This window comes from Pinus tabuliformis, chromosome 7 (assembly GCF_031772625.1).
Source record: "Pinus tabuliformis cultivar Carrire ecotype Pingquan chromosome 7, CPIR1, whole genome shotgun sequence".
Lineage (NCBI taxonomy): Eukaryota > Viridiplantae > Streptophyta > Pinopsida > Pinales > Pinaceae > Pinus > Pinus tabuliformis.
Window position 1 is genome coordinate 955,421,576 of NC_142293.1, and position 12,959 is coordinate 955,434,534.

Below are 12,959 nucleotides of genomic sequence, written 5' to 3' on the forward strand. Positions count from 1 at the left end.
TGATGATTAGATTATTCTGCTGCATGACAACAGAGGCAAGGGAGCTACCGACATATGATGGATTAATAGCAATGGATGAATTTTTGAGCAAATTTGAAAGCGCAGTACCAAAATAGCAGCGGTTCGATGTGCTGAAGTGGGCACTGTGCGCAACACTCGTACAATGGTGGGGTACACATCAAGGAAATTTTGAGGACTGGCACAGATGCAGAAGGATGACGCGCCTACGTTTTGGAAAACCCCACCCCCGAACGAAAGCTAATCAGCAGGGGCGGAACAAATTACATGCCCACCATTACCGATGGGTACAGACATATGTTGTACAATCCGCACAAGTGCACACCCCCCAGACTAGAAAATCGGAACAAACCATAGCAGCAGGAAAGGCGATATTCTCCACGACGAGGCATTCGATAGGGTATGCGAAGTACTGAACAAGGTTCACCAGGCGAGACAAACTGATTGGGACCTGCATCTACCTTTGGTTCAATGGCCTATAGGACCATGTGCAAAATCCTGAACGCCGAGATGATTCCCAAGATGTAGAACATAGTAAAAACCATAATTTCTGAAGAGAACACAAGAAGGAGCCTACACGTAATGGCTCCCGCAGTTGTGATAGTGCGCGATGGCCGAGAGGAAGAAATCACACATCTACGTGAGGATGAACATCTAAAGATTCAGGAAGCCATCCGGCGAGGGAACCTTAGACTTCACGAACTTGAACAGGACTGAGTACGATTGAGGAAGAAAATCATTTGGATGGACGCTGAAATCAGAAGGCTGGAAAATAAGATCACGCGAGCATGTCTCATCGATAAATAAAGGATGACAAAGCAAGATACGGATGACCATACCACTACATTAGAAGATTTTTGCCGAAAGTTTATGACTCTGTTTCCATCGCTACGACCACACCTCACCAAACGCAGTAACCAGGGAAGCGCACTGCATACAGTAGAACATGCGGCACCAGCGGTTGCGCAGATAATTGAGGGGTTTCTACGGACTATGCTGGAAGGCGAGTTGAAGTCTCGCACAGGTGGTGCGACCACCTGACTAGCCATAGGGAGCACAGTCTCAATGCTCCAGACAGTTGAAAGAGAGCGTGGGACTCTAAAAGAGTCTATTTGGGGGCTGCGCGATGAGGGAGGTGCACGCAGAATCAACAGGACACAAGGTTCACGCCCACGCACAAGGGGTTGCGCTGCCATGTGGGTAGGCTAGGAAGTAACCATTGGTGTCACTGTTCATGACAAGAGGTCCAATTTAAGGCAAAAGGAAGTGGGCGGCGGGTATTTAAGACACGAACTAAGGGCTAGATTTGGGGCAATCTACTGCCAAGAAAGCAATGGTGGCCCAGAATTGGGGGGAACGGTTGAATTTGAATTCAAAAGGTGATATAAAACTCCAAGGGCTAACCACGAGACAACACTTGTTCATTTGAGATTTGAGCAGTTCATTAGAGCACAGAGTGTTGAGCGCTGAGCAAGATTTGAGCCCCGAAGTTCACAAACGACCATAGACAGCTCAAGCAAGATGATAACTACCAGGAGAGGTTTGGGCTCTGTAGACGGAACCACCAACGAGGACGCGTAGAACCCCACGGTGCATGATGTTCCCGAAGACACTGGGGTTGTGCCGAAAATCCCAAAATCGCATCGGATGCCGAGGCCCAAGAAAGATAAGCAAGCGGTGGGACCAGTTCACATGTCCCCAAGGAATCTGCGGTTCGGTAAACTTTCAATGGAAGAAAAGGGCAAGGTTGTCACCATTGAGACAGATGATGAGGAGGAGGACCTACAGGCTCTTGTCGATGAGATAGAGGCAGCAGAATACATGGAAGAGGACATCCAACAGGTGCGTGCTGCAACAAAATTGCCTGAGTACTTTCCTCCACAAAAAGGGAAAGCCAAGATACCCAAGGACTTGGATGCCACTAAAAGCGCACTCCAGACCCCGCTCCTCCCCGATGGAATTGTGTTTGAGGGCTCACACCTGGGTCGTGTACCCATAATGAAGTTTGAGGATTGGGACCTCGCAGATAGTGAGAAGTTCCCACACTTGGAGATGGAGAGCCTCATGAAGCAAAGCACGGAGGGGCCAGTCACAACACTAGAGCCACGGAAATGGTTGCGCGGTGTGGAGAAGGTCGGATTACTTCATTTTCTGTGGATTCCACACTTTCACCACGCGCCTATCACTATTTTCGTCATCAGGAAACTGCTTTTCCTGGTGCACGATGGGTACTTATGGCTGGAAGAGCCTATTCCCATCACGGTGGATCTCATCCATAGGATTTCCTGGCTCCCCTGTAAGGGAAAGGACCCCGTGGCAATAGCAAGCAAAAGCGGAGATTTGGTGCTCGCAGAGGCCATGAAGAAAAAATAGAAACTAGAGAACAAAAAGAGGGGCTATGCAATCAACAGCATTAAAGATAAAGGGGTGTGCGTAGCCACCCAGATCCTGGCTGGGAAGGTAATGAGAAAATGCCGTGGAGATGAGGTACCAGCGCCGGTAGTTGCGCTGGTAGAACAATGCGCGGAGGGGATCCAATTCAACTAGGCCTAGTTCCTCTGCAAAGAGTTCCTGACTAACTGCAAGGAAGCCCAGGAGTATGGCAAGACCTTCCACTACACGTGGTTGCTCTTGTCTATTTTACTAATAACAGGGGAACTACCCGAGGACAATCAGTTCCCTAGTATTGAACAGGACTTACCAGAGGCCGCAAAGTACGCGTCACTCTGGGCCACCAAGGACACCAAGTGGATTCGCGAGACCAAGATCTTCTGGGTGCTCATGGAGGCAAGCATCTGGATGTGGATCAACAAACAACCGCGCCTGTCCCCCACAGTGTACAACAGTCTGCAGAGCTTTGCAGACTTCAAGGCGGACATGCATAATGTGTACATCAAGGCGCGTAAGGACCCAGCGCAGTAATGGACCAAGCTCCCCTTCATCGCTATTGATGATGCGATATTTTCAGTGCTAGAATCATGGCCCCCGAGTGGTGTGCCCTGAATCTGGCAAAGATGGATAGAACAACAGCACAGAAGCAGAAGGATGCAACCAAGTTGCATGTCACGAAGTTGGCCCAGCAAAGGCGCAATGAACAAGCAACCGCGAAGGTAAGGGTTGTCCACAAGGCAGCTAGGGCAGCCGCAGAGAAGGCAAAGGCTGCCGAAGAAGTAGTAGCAGCCTAGGCAACAGGGGACACCACAATGTAGGATGAGGAGGGCCAGAACTTGTCTACAGGATAGGGAGCAGAGGACATAGAAGAAGGTGCAGACCCAGGAACAACGTCCACTCAGCTGAAAAGGCCACGCATCACGAAGAGATCAGGTCCCCAAAAAAAGATCAAGGCATCCAAATTGGCCATCGAATTGATCACACTAATAGAAGGTGACCTCTATGACATCGGCGACATGGTTCGCGAAGTCACCAAGGAAGTGCTCCAGAAAGCCATGTCGGAGAAACAGATTGTGTTGGGGCCCCAAGGACGCAACTGCAGGAACTACAGGTGCAGCCCCCATAGGAAGGAACTATAGCCACCTACGGCGTAGCAGGTACATCAGCAGCAGAGCAGCTGCTACGCGCAAAGATGGCCAATACTGTAGTGCTACCGGAAGGAGCACTAACAGTAGAGAAAGAGGACGACAGAGTCGCGGTGGGCAGGATCAAGGGACTTGGCCTAAATTTGGCTGCCCTTCCGCGAGACACACTGTACTAGCTGCAGGATGGCATAATAGCAAAGCTCCACGCTAGGGAAGGTCATGTGATTCAGGTGATGAGTGAACAGAAGATCAAAATCGAACATCTTAGCTTGCAATGGGACGAACTTACGTCATAGAACCAGCAAATTTTGAAGACAGTGGATGAAGCATGCCGACGAGTCCCAGAGTTGTCCATTGCCGCAGACCTACCAACAGAGATGTGGATCCACTGTCTGGCAAGTGGAGTCCAAAGCGCGCGCGAGGAAACAACATGAGTGCAGCTGGAGTTGAACCTCCAGATTGCTGAGCTGCGGATGAAGGTGCAGCCTTCCACTCCTCTGGAAGTTAGAGAGCAGCGCGTTAGCGCAATTCAAATAGGACTGGAAGAAATTGGACGGGCAGTGCAAGACTGTACCGATATGTTGGACCAAGCTTTTGACGTCCTCACATCCTTGCAGGAGGACCCCAACATACAGCACCTGGAAACAGAGGCGTGCGAACTACAGGAACAATATGATAATGTTAGGGGAACTGTGCAGACAGTCATCCTCACCCAACGACTAGCAAAGATGCAGCAAGCAAGGGCACTAAAAGAGTAGGTGGATGCCGCCAGACAAAAAGAGGCACTTCTCAAGGTGCATGTCTAGCCTTGGATTGATGAGGCCTTCACCATTACGGCCAACATTGATGGCAAGCTCACACAAATGTAGTAACTATATGCACTAAGGCAGGTAGCAGATCCTCAAAAGAAGCATCAGAGGAGTAAATGCATCAGGTCCAGCAAATCGCAAAACAGTGCGCCGCGGACCTCCGAGTAGTACAGGACCAGTTGGAGGGGCTCCACGCCAAGGTCACCACACCAGCAGAGTGACTCGAAACGAGTCACGATGATTGTGTTGGGGGCCTGTTAGGCATGGAATCCCCCCATAGCATGTTTTGGGGCTCAAAGCCCAAGTTTTAGTCAGAGGTTTTGTAAGACTCCGCGATTTGCGAGCATGGAGCACGAAGTATAGGTTAAGTCATAGGGTTGTCCACCCTAAAGTAATGTAATGTAATGTAAAGTCATGTCGACCTACCCATGGTCCATGGACCATGGGATTGTATAAATAGAGCGAGGCTCTAAGTTGTAAATATAGCGAAGAGCATAAGAAGAAGAGAAAAGAATCTGAATGGTTCGAGCTTAGAGTAGGAGTCTAAGAGTATCGGGTCGTAGTAGTAGGAAGAAGCTCTGTAGCTAAGTGCGCCGATGCCTAGTAGAGTCCGCAACTGAGTGCGCAGACCCCTGCAGCTGAGTATGCAGGGCGGTGTCGAGTCTGTAATTAGGATTGAAGATAAATAAATAGAAGTTGATTCCTGATTCTGTGTATCTGTTGTGCATTACCTTCTTTACGTTTATACTTTTTTATTTATCACACGCACTGATATGATTACTGAAATATGATGTAATAATCATTAGTCTTACCTAAACAAGTTAACTAACTAGATAATAACATATTACATAGTAAGGGACTTGGATATTACGGGTTGCACCCCGAGTAGGGCTACACTGAAGCAGCATCACAGGTTGCGAAGGGATAGCCAGTGCGCGTAGCGACGTGCGCGCAGGGTCAAACCGCAAACCCCTAGAAGCTCATCAGACATCCCCAGGGTGCGAAAACTTGGTTCTAGCACCCTCCCATACTACTTCAAGTGAGACCTCAGTCCACGCTCCGCAGACTATTGCCGAAAGGTCCAGTAGTACCGAGATTTGCTTGGCTAAATCACCTTTGAACCTGGGTCAGACCCATACAAGCCAACACCAACAAAAAATTGAAAGAGTTCCCGTACAAAAAAAAAAATCCCTCTTTTTCAAATCAAAATGAGGACTATTTATAAGACACAACACCCTAGGACCTAAACCCTAAACCACTAGTGGTAATGATAAACCACTATGTAGTACAATTAATAGTTGGAAATTCGTAACTAACTACTTCTAGAGACTTCTAGTTGTCAAGGTGGGTCCCACTTCTCCAACTCATTCCTCTTGTTGTTTAGATTTTGTAGGTGACTTAGAAGAGGAACGTGTTGATTGTTGAGGTGTGTCTTGCATCCCTGCAGTTAATGTTGATGGTGTCTGTTGGGTGGAGGTAAACACTATGGGTATTGTAGACTTACTCAACTATTTCTGATAACATTTCTCCATTGCAATAATGTACTGTGAGATGAACCTCCAATATTTGGCTAAAGGACACCTGTAATCTTTGGTTGCTTTAATTCCAACTGCCAAGTCAGTAATTGCATCATATTCCAAAGGATATAAGCCCTTGAATATTTCTTTCAACTTGATTATAATATAGAAGGATAGTTGCAGGTGTCTTATGATTTCCTTAGGTACCACTACATCACCTTCCTTAGAAAAAACTATAGGGTCATTCCTTATTACTTCCAACCCAATTTGATAGTCTTCCTTTTGTGAAATGATACCATTTGTGTCCATGAACTGTGCAACCCTCTCTTGAATGATGGTTCAAAATCTCCCATGATCTTCATTACCTTGTCATACATTTCTCTTTCCTTCTTTTCCATTTCCTCTATGACATTTATCTTTTGGAAGACCATGTTACATTGTTGGACAAGGAAATACCTATCATAGAGTGATAAATCCTGCCTGGTCCTTGTGGGTATAAATTTCATCAATATCCAACAATGTTTTGGTTTTTCCTCTTGTTACACAAAATATTGTCACCATGACTTTCTGCAATCAGTGTGAGTCTATCACCACTCATACTATCCTCCTTTGCAAGTCTCAAACCTCAGCTCTTCATGTCAAGCCTTAAAAATGAGAGAAAGTCCTTGAAAATCTCTAAAACTTTGGTTCCGCACTTTCTCTTAGCATTACCTGCGGTCTCGCACCTCTTGGTCATGTTCCCTACGAACCTGCCCGCTCTGTCTCTAAAGGAATGGGTGCGGACCCCTGTAAAAGTCAAAAAGGTGCAAGTTTATTATTAAAAACTCACTTTGGATTAATTCTGGACGCTTCTAGAAGGAATCTTGAGGTGGCAAGTTCGCTCCTAGGTGGTTCATGCATCCCATAACTAAAGGAGCTAACCCCTTGATGAGAGGAGCTTATCCCTTTGAGGAGGACTCTATCCCTTTGAAGGTGGACCTAGTAACTTCCTTCCTCTGCACTATAAAATGAGGCATTCGGCTGGTTGCTAGGGAGGTTGAAAGCTGAATATTTTTTAGGGTAAATGCTGTTGGAATTTAGACTTCCTAATTCAGGTTGAAAGGAGAGATTACATACCTTTTGGCTTCTTTGGGAATAGAGTGAAACTTGTCAAAGTAGAGGAGATTCTTGCTAGACCCTGGGAGGAGCTTGTACAGCATCAAGGCACCAAGGTTGTAAAGTTCTTCTTTGTTTAAAGTTAATACAATCAGATTCATTTTTCTCAATAAATTGTCTTCTATGGTTTATTTCATGAATTCCTTGATCATCATGATAAATATGGTTTATTATATTGGCTATGTAGGTGTTATTTGATGTGTGCCTGTTTGTGTTTGCAGATTCTTTAAAAGGGAGCTCATTTGGACGAACGGAGCGTGGCTTCCACAAACTGGCATTGGACTTGAGGTAGGCCTAAAACATCTATTGGCTTTTATTTATAAATCGCAATATTTAGAGAAAGATAGAATTTGTTTGGTTTGCTTGTCGCTAGATATCCATAGATACTAGGGAGATCGGTCTTGTCCGCAAGAACGATTTATCCGCCCGACAAAATGGCGACTCCACTGGGGACTTGAATTTTTGGTTTTGCCTTTGCTTTTACTTTGACTTGAGAAACTTTTTCTCTGTTTCTGGTTTTTGCTTGATGTGTGTGGGATTGGGTAGCTTCTTTAGATCTTGAATTGTTTTTTTTTTTTCACGCTTTTGGAAGAGGACCGCACGTTCTAGTTGTAACACAGTGCGGGCATCCCCGCACTGTTGCTTTACCACACAGAGCGGTACCACACCTGGTTATACTAGGAGCCTGTGGACCCTGTAAAAAATTTGGAAAACTTAAAATCTTTCATTCAATTAAGCTTAGGATTCGTTTTGTGTTTTAGCCTCTGCCCAAATCTGCACGTTTCTTGTCAGAAACTTTTTGTAGGTGAATTCCATTGGCATTTAGGTTTTAGGTGAATTTCTAGAAGTTTTGTGTGCCTGGCTTGATTTTCGTTTGGTCTTTGTAGTAACTCAGAGCTTAGAAACCTTAGAAACCTTAGATCACCCTGGTTTTTGTTGGTCTTCTTTATGAGTCTGACCGATTTGTAAAATCTGCCTTTGGTGAGGAATACATCTCATTTTTCTCTTTGCAAAGCTTCGAAAGAACTTGTTTTGAAAGTTTTGGATTTCATTTTTAAAAAGAAAACATAAGCTGGTTGTTTTTTGATTAATTTGTTATTCTGAACAAATTAGTCCTTAGTTTGCTCATAACTAAGTAAAACATCCTCGAAAAGAAATTTTGTAAGCTTTTACTTCAATTAGATTTTTAGAATTTATAGATCTCAAGATTAGATTTTTAATAGTTTTGAGTGTGTTCTAGAAATTTAAAAAAAAAATATCTCTTTTGAAAAGTTTGTTTTTGTAGTATTTGAGTGTTAAAAAGGAAGGGATATTTTTCGTGAGCATAATTAGTAGTCTCGTTTTTGAGTTTATTGAAAAAGACAAAAAAAAATTCTTTTCATTTGTTTGTTAAGGAAAGATTTGTTTTTCAAGCAATTGCATTCTCAACTCTTTCTTTAGCTAGAAATTCATTGAAGAAAAAGGATTGTTTATCATCTTAGGTGCATTTTTAGTGTTTTGGAGTCGAGTCTTCACACCATAAAGTTTCATCTCCACACCTTTTGACTTAAGAAACAACCATAAAAATAACGCTTAAAGTAAAATCTATCTAGCAATCTTTTTATTTCTAGGGCTCTTTATCACCAACATAGCTTAGGCTAGTATCTTGGAGTAGGGAGTAATTAACTCTCCAAGATAGAAAAAACAAACAAGTAGTTGTATCTTGCAGTAGGAGATAAATTCCAATTGTTACATCTATGCTCTGGGAAGCTCCTCTTAAAGGAGTCAAGCACGAGGTCATATCCGAACTAGTGGGGTAATCAATCCTTCCTCATTGGGATTGATAGCAGATATACACGTATTAAAAATGGTAAACCTCAGATTAACTATTGTCGAGGAGCCTGGGGTCACTTGTTGGTAAACCTTGGATTATGTCAAGGAGCCTTCAAGGGGATTGAGCTTTTCTACTCTGCCCTTGCGTGTGTATCGGATCACAGACTGTTCCCCCAGGTATATTTGTTTCTGTTGGTAACCATAGTGACCATAATATATAGGATTCTTTCCTAAGGTGACGATGGAGGGAAGATCCCACTGTACCTGGAGCAAACGTCGACTAGACTCACTTGGACTCTCTGGGGGTTTCTCTTTACTCGAGACGGTTTAGTGGAGAAACTTGTACCAGTCTGTTTCATTAAGCAGGTTGTCGGGGTAACTGTTCCAACCGCCATTTCTATATTGAATTCTGCGACGTTGGATTTCATCACCAACTAGTGTTTTCGGTACGAAAAGTTACTATTTGTGTGTGGTTTGAACTCCTAGATTCTTTAGGCGTGTGCTTCAAATTGTTTGGTTCTTTAGAGACTTTAGGTGGTTTTCATTGAGATTTTTCTTTGTTTGCGTGTGAAGTAATTAAAATATTTAATCGTGGCTGAATTACCGAGGCAGTCCCGTAGACTTCGGGGCCAACCTCCTGAGTTTTCACCAAGCCAGCTTGAAGGGCTACGAGCCCTTGTAACTCCTAGTGATAGTAGAGTTGGGTCACTCGAAGAAGGAGAATCTTCTTTAGTTGTGCATCCTGATTATCAAGTTCAAGCACCAGAGTATATTATTGAACCTATTTCATTTTCCGAAGTTACTGGTAGTTTTTCTTCTACTAGTGAATTAGCTGAGGAACCTGAAATTTCTGAACCTGAAACTGAACCTGCTACTACTCCATCATCAGGATTTGCCTCTCCAACTTCCAGTGGTCCTGGTTCACCCAAGGTAGGAAGAATCATTACCCAAAATCTTCCTTCTGGACTTATTGTTATTGAAGAACTTGTCACTTCGGAAGAAGGTATATCTATCCCTGAAAATCAACCAACTATAGAACTTAGGGAGTGTGAATCGATCGTTTACAATCCACCTAGGAGGGACGCTTGGTATCTTTCATTGACCAATTTTCTAGAAAACCTAGGACTAAGTTTTTCACCACCTCGCATTGCTTTTCATCCAACACCTAGAGGTTATTATCCTCCTTTGAATATGTCGAGACAGTCATCCATGTTTTCTCAATCTCCAGAAGCATTTTTATATGGCGGTCCTTCTGTTCCTTATGGGTATCAGTCACTTACTGGTACTTTTTCGGGAGCATCTCCTCAACCTATTGAACAAGGGTTATTAACTGGTAATAACGGAACTAAACCATTGAGTGTAGAAGACATTCTTATGATGTCAGGTACCATTCCAAATCCGCAACCTCAAGGTAGTCAGTTACTGCCTGGGGGGCAACCTCAAGGTCCTCAATTATCGCCTGGGGGGCAACCTCAAGGTACCCAGTTACCACCTGGGGGGCAACCTCAAGGACAGTACATACCTTCGGGACAATACATTCCTCAGGGTCAACCCCAGACTCAATACGTACCTCAAGGTCAACCCCAGTATCAATATATGCCTCAAGGTCAACCCAAGTTTCAGTACGTGCCTCAAGGTTATCAACCTCAAGGTCAGTACCCAACCCAAGGTTTCCAACCACCTTCAGGTCAATCATTTGTTCAAGGAACTGGAAATGTACCTTTGAATTATCAACCCTACCCTCAACCCGGTTATGGTCCTCAATATGCTCAACCTTCTATGGGTCCATACCCCAGAATGAATGCAGTGTGGGATCCATCTCAATCTCAACAGATCTTGCAATCGAATGTGAAGTTGTCATCTCAATCTGGACAACCCTTGGTTTCTGGTTCAACCCAACAACCTATCCAGCCTACTATTCAAACTTCTGTACCTGGTGTAGTTTCTCAGCCTGGGCCTAGTTCGCCTCAAACTCCACCTCAAACGACTGTGGCAATTGCTGCAACATCTGTTCAATCTACCCCACCTACTTCTTGAGTATCAGCAGCTCCAATTTCTACTGTTTTTGTATCAACTCCTCAAGCATCTTTACCTCAGTCTGGACCTACAATTCATACTTTGGTTCAAATTCCCGTAGGACAACCTGGTCCAAGTACGGTTGTCATAAGTCAACCTCAATTTACTTATCAACCGTACCAGGGACAATACCAATTCGGTCCTGCTGTGCAGAACCTAGTCTATCAATATCAACCGTACCTTGGATATACTTATCAGCAACCTCAACAACCTCAGTACAGTCCGGTTAATCCTAGTTTTCTGGGAGGATATAATATCCCAAATGCAATTCCAATTCCAAGTTATCCTGGATATCCTCCTCCTGGGGCTGGTCTTATGACCCAGGGTTTTCGAGACCCTAATCGTCAGTTACCGTTCATTGCAACTTTGGACTTGCCTGATTTGTCATGCCTTACGAACAATCCGATTAATTATCTTCCGTTTTGGCCGCCAATGCCGAATAAGTTGCCCAGTGATATCCCAAAGTTTGAAGGTAAATCAGGAGAGGATCTGTCAAACCATGTGATGACTTATCACCTCTGGTGTGCATCTAACTCCATTTCAAATGATTCAATTCATTTACGTCTTTTTCAACGCACTCTAATTGGTCTTGCGGCCAAGTGGTACATTGAGTTACCGCGAGCCTCTTTTTATAACTTTAGTCAGCTAGCCACTTCATTCTTAACTCATTTTCAGTTGCCTGTCAGATATGACAATGGCACGGAATTATTAACTTCATTAAAACAGTCAACATCCAATTACGTTTCAGATCACATTCATGAATGGAGACGTCGACGGCGTTTAGTGAAATTTTTTATTCTGGATCAAATCTTAGCAGAATGGTTTGTTAAATCATTATTACCTAAAATCACTGAGGATGTAGCTAAGGCAGGAGTTGTTACTAAAGAGCAAGTAATTGCTCAAGCTCAGTACCTTGACCTCGTTTATACGCAGTCGGGTACTTTACATGAGAAAATCCCCGGCCTTCCTAAACAAAATCAAATAACTGCAGCTCCTTCAAGATCTCATGCCGCTGACGTTATGATTGGTTCAGTTAACACCAAAAGTAAGAAGAAATATTCCAAGAATTCTTCTCCTATCATAACTTTACCAAATTCCCCGATAGGAGACTCTTCCGCAGAAATTTCTGGCGATATTCATGTTGTAGAGTCATCTACGGCCAAATCAAAAACTGGCGGTAAAAAGAAGGGGAAGAAGAAAAATAAATCAGATAAAAATTTGAAAGAGAAACCAGATAAAACGGAATCTACTGATGAGAAACGTAAACCTCATTATCCTTGTCTCATTTGTGACGAAGAGCATTTTACAAGAGACTTCCCTCATCACGTTGAGGTTGCGAAAATCGTCAAAGGTTCTCAAACGCTTGTTGTCTTGAAGGATCCTTTTCCTAGTCAAGATAGTAAGATGATAGGTTCTTCCTCAAATGCCTCAGAAGAACCCATAATGATGATGTCCCATGTTAGGATTGCGACACGATCACAATATTATGGAAGTAAAAGTCCTGTTGGTGGTAAGGAAGTAGAATATTCTAATTCGAACCCATCAACTTCAACTCCCGGTTCCGATCCACTACAGATCAAGAAACCTAACCCAGACTTAGTAATCAAACCGCCCGCCAAGGGTATACTTCAAAAGTCAGCTTTCAATCCACATGCAAGAGCTGCTCAGAACTATAACATTTTTGAAGATTTAGCCATTTCACCTTCAGCAATGTCGGCTTTGGAGGTGCTGCAATCATGTCCAGCACAGCGTAAATTGCTATTGTCGGCTATAGGAGCTGTTGATATTCAGGACTCGAACCTTATAATCTTCGATTTAGAAAATAGTACACCTCGTTTACCTCATCAAATGGCTTTCCAGATTCCAGTGTTATTCAAAAACAGACCTTGCTATTGGACTGTAATTGATGAGGGAGCTTCAACGTGTATTATGTCGATCCAGTGTTGGAGATTGCTTGGTTCTCCTACACTCAATCAATCCCCGACGATTCTAAAGGCTTTTGATGGTCGTGGGTTCCATCCTTTTGGCATTCTACA